Raw genomic sequence first — 8,072 nt, forward strand, 5'->3', positions numbered from 1 at the left:
ACCCCTGAACGGATTTCTGTAGCATAACTATAACTGGACCTCACAAAACTCATCACTTTTTGCATAAGACGTGGCCAGGCCTTAAAAAAGACCTCATGCGAAAAGATGACCAAAGCAGAGGTAATCCATTTGTGTGCTTATTGCTATTGGTAGGCCCTGCATAGCCTTCTGCTGCTTCTTCAACAGGCTCAAGGACTGAACAGCCACAGCTTCCTTTGATTATTTAACGAGGTATCTATATAAGGAATGTAGGCAGTGCAATCTCTACCTGTAGTTAATAGAGAGGTAATCACACCTAGAGAATAACAGAGAGGGTAAGTGGTACCTCTCATATGCTTCTTTCTGTGTTGGCTATGTATACCGTGTGTCTGTGTGTGTGTCTGTGTGTGTGTCTGTGTGTGTGTCTGTGTGTGTGTCTGTGTGTGTCTGTGTGTGTCTGTGTGTGTGTTTCTGTGCTTGTACTCATATATTTACATTTGCATATCCTATAAATGTAATGGCTGGCAGCATTCACTGCAGGAATGCCAAACCCAGGGACTGATATAAAAACTTCTGGAGTGAATAGAAATACTCTAATGGGCTCTGATCAGAGTGTGAAATCCCACATCCGCATAACCGATGTTAGAATATTAGAATATCAGTTATAAATGTTATAGCCAGAGCCTGTGTTTCAATCCATTCTCCACCTCTCCTTTGATGATGAACTACCCGTACGAAGTTTCTGATAGTAGCCCCCATTTGCTAAGTGCGCTCTGGCCAATAACTCCTGCCTTAAAGAGCTTGATATTGCGTCAGGTAAGGCAAAGGGGGAAGAGTTTCAGAGCTCTGGTTGTCCAGGGCCTTGCCCACATCTCTAGCCTAATGTTTCCTGTCTTCCATCACCTCCAGCTCCTACTGGCTTTAATAAGAATTTAGACTTAGCATCAGAATAACACTTCTGTCCTTGCTACACTTTCATTTATGGCCTTCTCAGCTTCCACAGGCAGCGTTATTTTCCAAGGTGCTAATTGCAAGGGCACTCATCATAAATTATCACTCGTTTCTCCCCCTCACTTGCACAGAAGAATCCCTCAAGGGATTATGCTTATTAAAGCAGGATCAGGCTCTCTGTGAGCAATGTCCCAGGAGAACTGGGCAGCCTGCTGGGAGGACTGAGGGAATAAAAAGAAAATAAAGGTGGTTGGGCACTGAGGTGTAAACAGGAGGGACCTCCAGTGCTAGGGAATCCCCCAATATCTGCTGTGGAAGTCTACCAGCTAACCCTACCTGATGATTCAGACAGAAGGACAGAGGATTCTGTGTGTCTGAGATTTCGCTACCTTTTGTAAGGATTAAAGAGGGAAAAAATGGGCTTAGTTACTTCTACCAAGGTAGCACTTAAATTGAAGTCTTGGATACAGCTTAAAAAAAAAAAATCATAAAGAAGACGTTTGAGGTGTTAGTGGGTGGCCTTTACCTGATTTTGTGTCTTGGTTAATTTATAGACTAGTAAATTATCCCAAGCATCAAGGCTGGTCTGCTATCATGTTTTCCACGAGCAACCTCTCCTTTATTCTTCTGTTCATTGTCTCCTGAGGTAAGGAAACCTCAACAAAACCCAAATTTTCCCTTCTCCAGGTGTGAATGACCTCACTTGTGCCTGTTAGCCTTTCTTTATTCCTTTTGACAAGTCACTGGCATACGAACCCAGCTCAGAAGCACAGGCTGGCTGTACAAGGACACAGTGAGGAGGGGGTATATTTATAACTGAGTTTTACTTCTGAATTGCATTGTCTATTAACTTTGAATTTGCTCTCTTTTAAAAAACTTACTGCTACCAGCTGACAGCTGGAGAAAAAAAAAAAAGCCATTCTTAGGTTTTTTGGATGCTCTGGGCAGCCTATCTCAAAGCCCTGGGCTGATTATGATCTTGCCCAAGCCATTGACTCTTCCATGATTCCCTCTCCCTGCTGGGCTGGCTCATCTCAGTTGCTACAATTGTAATGTCACTGAAATGTTATTCGTCATCTACCATCAAGAGATATTACTTTACAGAGAGTCAAATAATTTGTTTCCTAATTTCCAGGTCACAGCAAAATGTGCATGGAGGCTGCATACAGCACATAACAGCAGACATGATGGACTTGGCATGAAGATGCTTGTCCTAAATTGCTTCTCCTTCATGGGTCTCCACATTAGAGGTGGTGGAAACCTTCAATCAAGCAATCCTGTGAACTCCAGTGGGTGTCTCATGCTGTTGATTCCCTCAAGGATAGTCAGTGGTGCTTCTGAGTGAAATGGAAATGACTGTAAATACTGGGTAAGTGAAAGGAAAGATGGCAAATGCCTGTTTTGTGCAGATCTGGTTGGTTTCATGCAGGGAAGTCAGCTGGTTTTTTATTGTGGCAGTAAATTGCATTGTGAATTGCAAGTGCTGCCATGGAGTGACCTGCAGGATGAGGGCTTTGCTGTGGAGCAGCTGGTGTTACCTAATGGAGGCAAGGTTTCCGCTTTCAGTCATGGCTTGAAGCTACAAAGGTGGAGAGAAAAAGGCACACGTGAAGTTTTCTGAACCTTCGGCAAGATTTGGTGACAGAAAATGAGCTCAAATGGGTTATTTCAACAGCTTAAACAGGCCATTGGTGTTAGTGACTACAGCTGATGATTGGACAAAGTCTTGTTTTGTTTCTTTTTTTTATCTGTGCAAAAAGCAATTTTTTATTGGAAAACTGAAAAAGGATAATTTTTTAAATCAGAAAATGCAACTGTGATGCCTCATGAAAATCAAAGTTCAATTTCTTCTATTCCCACTCTCCTCTATAGACTGGCCTCCTGGACACACCAGTCTCCCCTGATGCACAGCATGTCCCCCCAGGGGCACTGTGGGAGATGAACTGGCCAGGGAGCTTGGTCTGCATCTCAGAGCAGGGACAGGAAGCATTTGACCTATAACTCTCATAAACTAGTGCGGGGGAAAAAAATATATTTTCAGTGCATGGAAGTACAAAGGAAGGGATGGCAGGGAGGAAATTTGATGAAAATAGCAGTATTTTCCATGGAAATCAGAGCATATTTGAACTGAATTGAAACCAAATTTCTCCACTGAAAGCAAGTGTTTATGGGAATATTTTACCCATGGTTATCTGCAGATAAGAGGATTCTCAGAGAAGATCATCCTTATAATACTGAAGTCTCCTGATTCCACCTCTTGGCTCCTGTTGCCAAGATCAGCCCAAGGCCAACCTTACCCACACCACCTCAGTTTTACATCTCACTCACCTGATATCACTTGACATATGGGATGTGCTAGACTGCTCTCAGAAAATGAAGGTTGTTTACATGTGAATCCACATTTCAGTTTTATTTTGGGATTCTTTATTGTTGAATCCTGATAGAAATCCATTCTATCAGATTTTACTCATTTAAAATTCAAAACAAACAGCTGTGTGAAAAACCTAATTTAAGTATTCAAGAGTTATAGAACTGAAGATATGTTCCATATTTTAGGAATTATTTATTTTTAATCAGATATTTAATTGGCTTAAAAAGTGTCATCTTTTTTTTTTTCCTGTTCTTTTCTTCCCAAATAAACATTTTGGAATATTCTTGCTTTTCACAGGGCTCTCAGTTCACTGTTTAAAAGTATCTGTCTGGTACATTTGTTGTAGGAGTCACTAATGGAAGGAAACAGATGCTGTGATATCCAGTTAGTCCTAATCAATTTGAGGGAAAAAATACTGCCCTTGTGAAAAGCATAAAATCCGAGTCGGTAACAAATGCAAACTTTTTATTAAATCCTCCCCCTAAATGCTCTGTCAAGCCTGTCTCCCACCTGAGCTGTAATTCAACTAGAGCTTATGGGAATTATTACGACCACTGTCAAAGCTGCTTTGGAATTAATGAGCAATTACCGACTTCACCTTGGTTATTTCCAAACATATTGTCTGATTCTGGAGTTAGGGGAGACAGTGTGGCTCTTGTCCTTCCTTTTTTGGGTTGGAAATGCCCTCTATGCTATCTTCTGCCCCAGAAGACAGCCAAATGTGGATTTCGTGTTGCAGGCTCGGTGCTTTGCTGCTGTTCGCATCGGCACCTCTCCCTTCCCAAAGGGATCTGCCCGAGTGGGTGGAGGACACCAAGCCACAGCAAACTGCCCTGTAGATCCTGATGGGTGGAGGTTAGATTGGGACATCTGCTTTGCTGGTCTCCATACGGCTTTAGCTTAATATATACTTGGGTGGTTTATGGAATAAATAGGATTCCAGTGGGATGCAGCCTTTTTGGAAGTGTTGGCAGGATGACTTTTCCTCCACATTTTTCCCCTTCCCCCTGCCTTATGCTGTATTGTCTCTGTATAGCTTCATTAGTGTTTTTGAACCCAGCACTAGCCCTCTATAGCTCCTATAACTTCCTACCAAGCCTTCACTTCTCACACCCTGATGTTTCTCATACCAGTGACCTCAGCTCCTGGCATGTACAAGCCAGGCCTGTTATTTGTAAGCTTAGGGAAAGATCCCCAAAGGATACTCGCAGCCTTCCCAAGAGTATTTTCAGCAACCATAAATAACAGTACTTGTAATCAGTTTTATGTTAGAAGTCAAAATATTATGTGCTTGGGTCTGTAGCATTTTAATTAGCTATGAGCCAGGTCCAGGACTTGTTGCTAGTTCATGATTTTTTATAATTTTTGATGTTTAGAAATTAGGTATTTAATATTTAGGAAAAAATGGAGACTTCTCCATTGTTCTTGTTTCTCTCTGTTTTCTCAGGAAATACATTCTGTTATGTTTTAAAATATCAAATTTCTAGCATTCAAAAAAGAGCTGTAGTTAAATCCTGCTTTTAGGGGAAGGATGCTCTGCACTTGGTCTGGAACTTCTGGGATTTTCTTTGCTTTCTTCTTCCTTTCTTCTTGGTTTCTTTCTTTCTCTTTTTTGTTCTCTTTTTCTTTCCTTCTCTCAGAAGTTAACAGCAAAAACCAAACCAGACAACGATGTTGCTGTTGCTGGAGAAATTTGTGGTAAGGCCTGGCCCGAGCTGTATTTTGGACCAGGAGGTGACCAAATCCTGGTGCTATCTTGATCAAGATTTGTTAACTGACTCATTCAAAGGGTCAAAGTGTTGAAGAGTCCTGGACTAATATAGTGCTATATTGGGATGTCTATATCTGTATCTTATCTTTTTACAACTCCTTACATTTGACATTATGGTCACGTCAAATATACTGATGGAGCTGAAGGTAACTTCACCAGCATGAGGTAGTGGTGCAACTTCCACTCCTTCATGTGAGAAGGAAAGCAGGACAGGTGAGACACTTCAGGTCATCTCAAAGGACATGAGATGCTTATGTCTGGGCAATTGAGTTCAGCCTTGGACCTCCTACAAGCCAACCTAGAAGGTATCGCTGCTCTAACCACACTCAGAAAACTCTTCATGGTCTTTCATGATCTTTGAAAGTCAGGAGTAATTCAGCCCCAAGGCAAATACTGCAAAGAGCTGTCAGCTCTGCCTGGCTGCCAGCCCAAGGCTCCCTGTACTTTCTTGTGAAGTGCCTTCTTCCCAGCTCTGATTTCCCCACCATACCATACTCACCACGCAAGCGTGCAGGAGACAAGGTTTACTTACCTATGCAGTGAAGGGTTGTTCCCACCTCACGAGAGGAGGCAAGCCAATGCCACACAGAATGAGGGGCACTCATGCAAAATGGCAGCAGCAGAAACTGAGTCCCTGTCCCCTTGGAGCCCAGTCCGGTGCCCACAGCCATAGCCCAAACGTCCTTTTTGCCACCAGGTGGAGCTGGGAGAGAGCTCCTTGGAATGGGCCAGCTGACAACATCCTGGGATGATTGCACAATCCCTGTGGCTAACCGAAAACAGGAATTTTAGTTTGGTTGTTCCCCCCCCCCGCCCAGGAAATTCATGTCTTTCGTACTGAGAAATTTACTCCTGAAAATCAAAGAAGGGGGAATCGGGTGTGGTTTTGTTTCCAAAGAACAAAATCCTGCCGAGATGTAAATCTGGCCATTGCAACTAGACCTTGGCATGGCTGATCGTTGGCTGGGAGGTACAGCTAATGCAAGGCTGTTGTTGCTGTTTATCCTGTGCACAATTACTAGGTTGGCTCCTTGCTCCTGCTTGTGGTCACCTTGTAGCTTGGGACTGCCCACCCAGGCTTGCTGGGAACAAGGCTGGGTTCAAGCTTGTCCCATGGAGCTTCTACCCTCATCCCTCAGTAGTTGCTCGGGTGGCGGCTGCAGCGTTGCTGACCGCTTCTTTTATTTCAGCCCTGAGCTGAAGTGCATGGAAACGCTCCGCTGACACACTTCTCCCATCTATAAGAGGCTCTTAACCACAGTAGACACTGAGGCAGCTTCTCCCACTTAACAGCTTATAGGAGCCACTTAAAGTACCCTGCCGTGCCTCTCCTTTCTCTAGTCTGTATATTTTTCCCTCCACCCCCACCACAGTGCTAGTGTCCAGTCTGATAGTCACACAGAGGTCCAATTTACATGAATAAAATGAGAAATGGCCATGCTCTGCTGGTCTCATTCACTGTTGTGAGCTGCTGCTTTGTGACTTTCACCCTGGTGTTGAGGAATCTTAATGAGACTTAACATTAATATGCATTATGAACAGCGGAAATCTATTGCACGAGGTTTGCCAGGTCTCCACAGATGAAGTCAGCTCATATCTGTCTGCCCCAGCAATACGCTGGGGAGGTCAGATAGTAATGGGCTGTGAGCTGAAAGCCATTTGAACATGTGAGCATAATGCTGTATCTATCTGTGCTAATATCTACTGCCTCTGAACAGGGCTCATCCCATGAGAGTCACATCTGCTGTAACATGACTATTTGGGGCCCAGAAAGGACTCGACTCACCTGCAGCAGGTCAGAGGATGGGTCTATTGCTTGTATGTGCTGTTAGGGATTCATTGGATGGATGAGGGCAAGCAGCTCTGCAGGCTGGGCTACCGTTTGGAGCCAGGATTGTGGTGCTGTGGTCAAGGCCATTCACGGTCAGGAGCTGGAGAAATCGAGGGTGAAACCAAACTAAGGTTCAGGGCAGGAGGATGGCTCTCGTGTTAAACTAAAACACAGGAAATAAGGGAAGGAGATAATAAGGGGAAGGCAAAGGAAAAGTGTGGCCCTGGGTCACAAAGGTCAGAAAATACATTACACAAGGTCAGGACCAGGAAATGGAGCAAGTGTGGCTAAGGCAAGGTCAGGTATTGGAGATCAAAGAGCCACTCTACTCTTATGCACGTTCTGCCCAGGCAAACCTCCATTCCTGTCTGGTTAAAGAAGTGGCAGGTTCAGTAGCTGATGGAGACAGTTGCATGGATCTGGTCTGCACAGGTCCTGGATAATGTGGTGCCCTGTTCTCAGAGGGGGGAGACCCCACCCTGACCAAATGCCATCTGTCTGGCACCCAGGGTCCAACAGCCCACCTGCTACTCATCTGCTGCTCTTGTTTTCACTCTGGACTCAATATAAAATAACAGCGTACGTGATTTCTTGTCTGGGCTGGTTCCTGTGTGATCTTTGCTCCAGAAGCAGGCAGAGCCTCTGCTTTTAGCATGTAATGAGACAAGTCATTTGATGGATTGTTTTTATTTTTTTAAACTGGACTGACCCTGAGATCTCTTGACTTCACCTCATACTACACAGTTCCCCTCCCTGGTTTTTTTATTATTATTATTTTTATTCCAGTGGGATTTGCTTTCCTTCTGTTATATTTTTTAGTGCTGTTGAACTTTAGCAGTCAGTTCGCAGGCTCTCATTTGCTTCCTTTCAGCTCACAGATGCTCTTAGTGCAAAGAGATGGAAAAGGAGACCTCTAAGCTGGAGCTGGGCTCTAGGAAATGGCTGTTGGGGCTTCCCTAGGCCTTGTCTCTGGGATGCAGACTACCGGTTTTCCTGTTTCACACATTATGGTCATATCTTGTGGCCACAGCCAAGGGTCCAAATTTTGCAGTAATAAAAATGCTCAACTTTGATTTCAACTAAACTGCATTTGGGGGACTCTCTCCTCTGATTGCATGTAAGCATGGTACTTCCTTCGCTAAAAATAACCATCATATTTCACATGAGCT

General features: G+C 43.9%; 1 long non-coding RNA gene across 1 annotated transcript; it reads left to right on the top strand.

Annotated features, from left to right (window-relative positions):
- Nucleotides 1–254: 254 nt before the first annotated feature.
- Nucleotides 255–3,584, top strand: LOC148057698 (uncharacterized). Its single transcript, XR_015706587.1, has 4 exons — nucleotides 255–314; nucleotides 1,485–1,576; nucleotides 2,066–2,299; nucleotides 2,389–3,584. It is a non-coding gene; the product is annotated as an uncharacterized LOC148057698 (long non-coding RNA).
- The last annotated feature ends 4,488 nt before the right edge of the window (nucleotides 3,585–8,072 follow it).

Source organism: Nipponia nippon, unplaced genomic scaffold, assembly GCF_047370975.1.
Source record: "Nipponia nippon isolate SJK-2023a ecotype South Korea unplaced genomic scaffold, ASM4737097v1 scaffold_1, whole genome shotgun sequence".
NCBI classification, from domain to species: Eukaryota; Metazoa; Chordata; class Aves; order Pelecaniformes; family Threskiornithidae; genus Nipponia; species Nipponia nippon.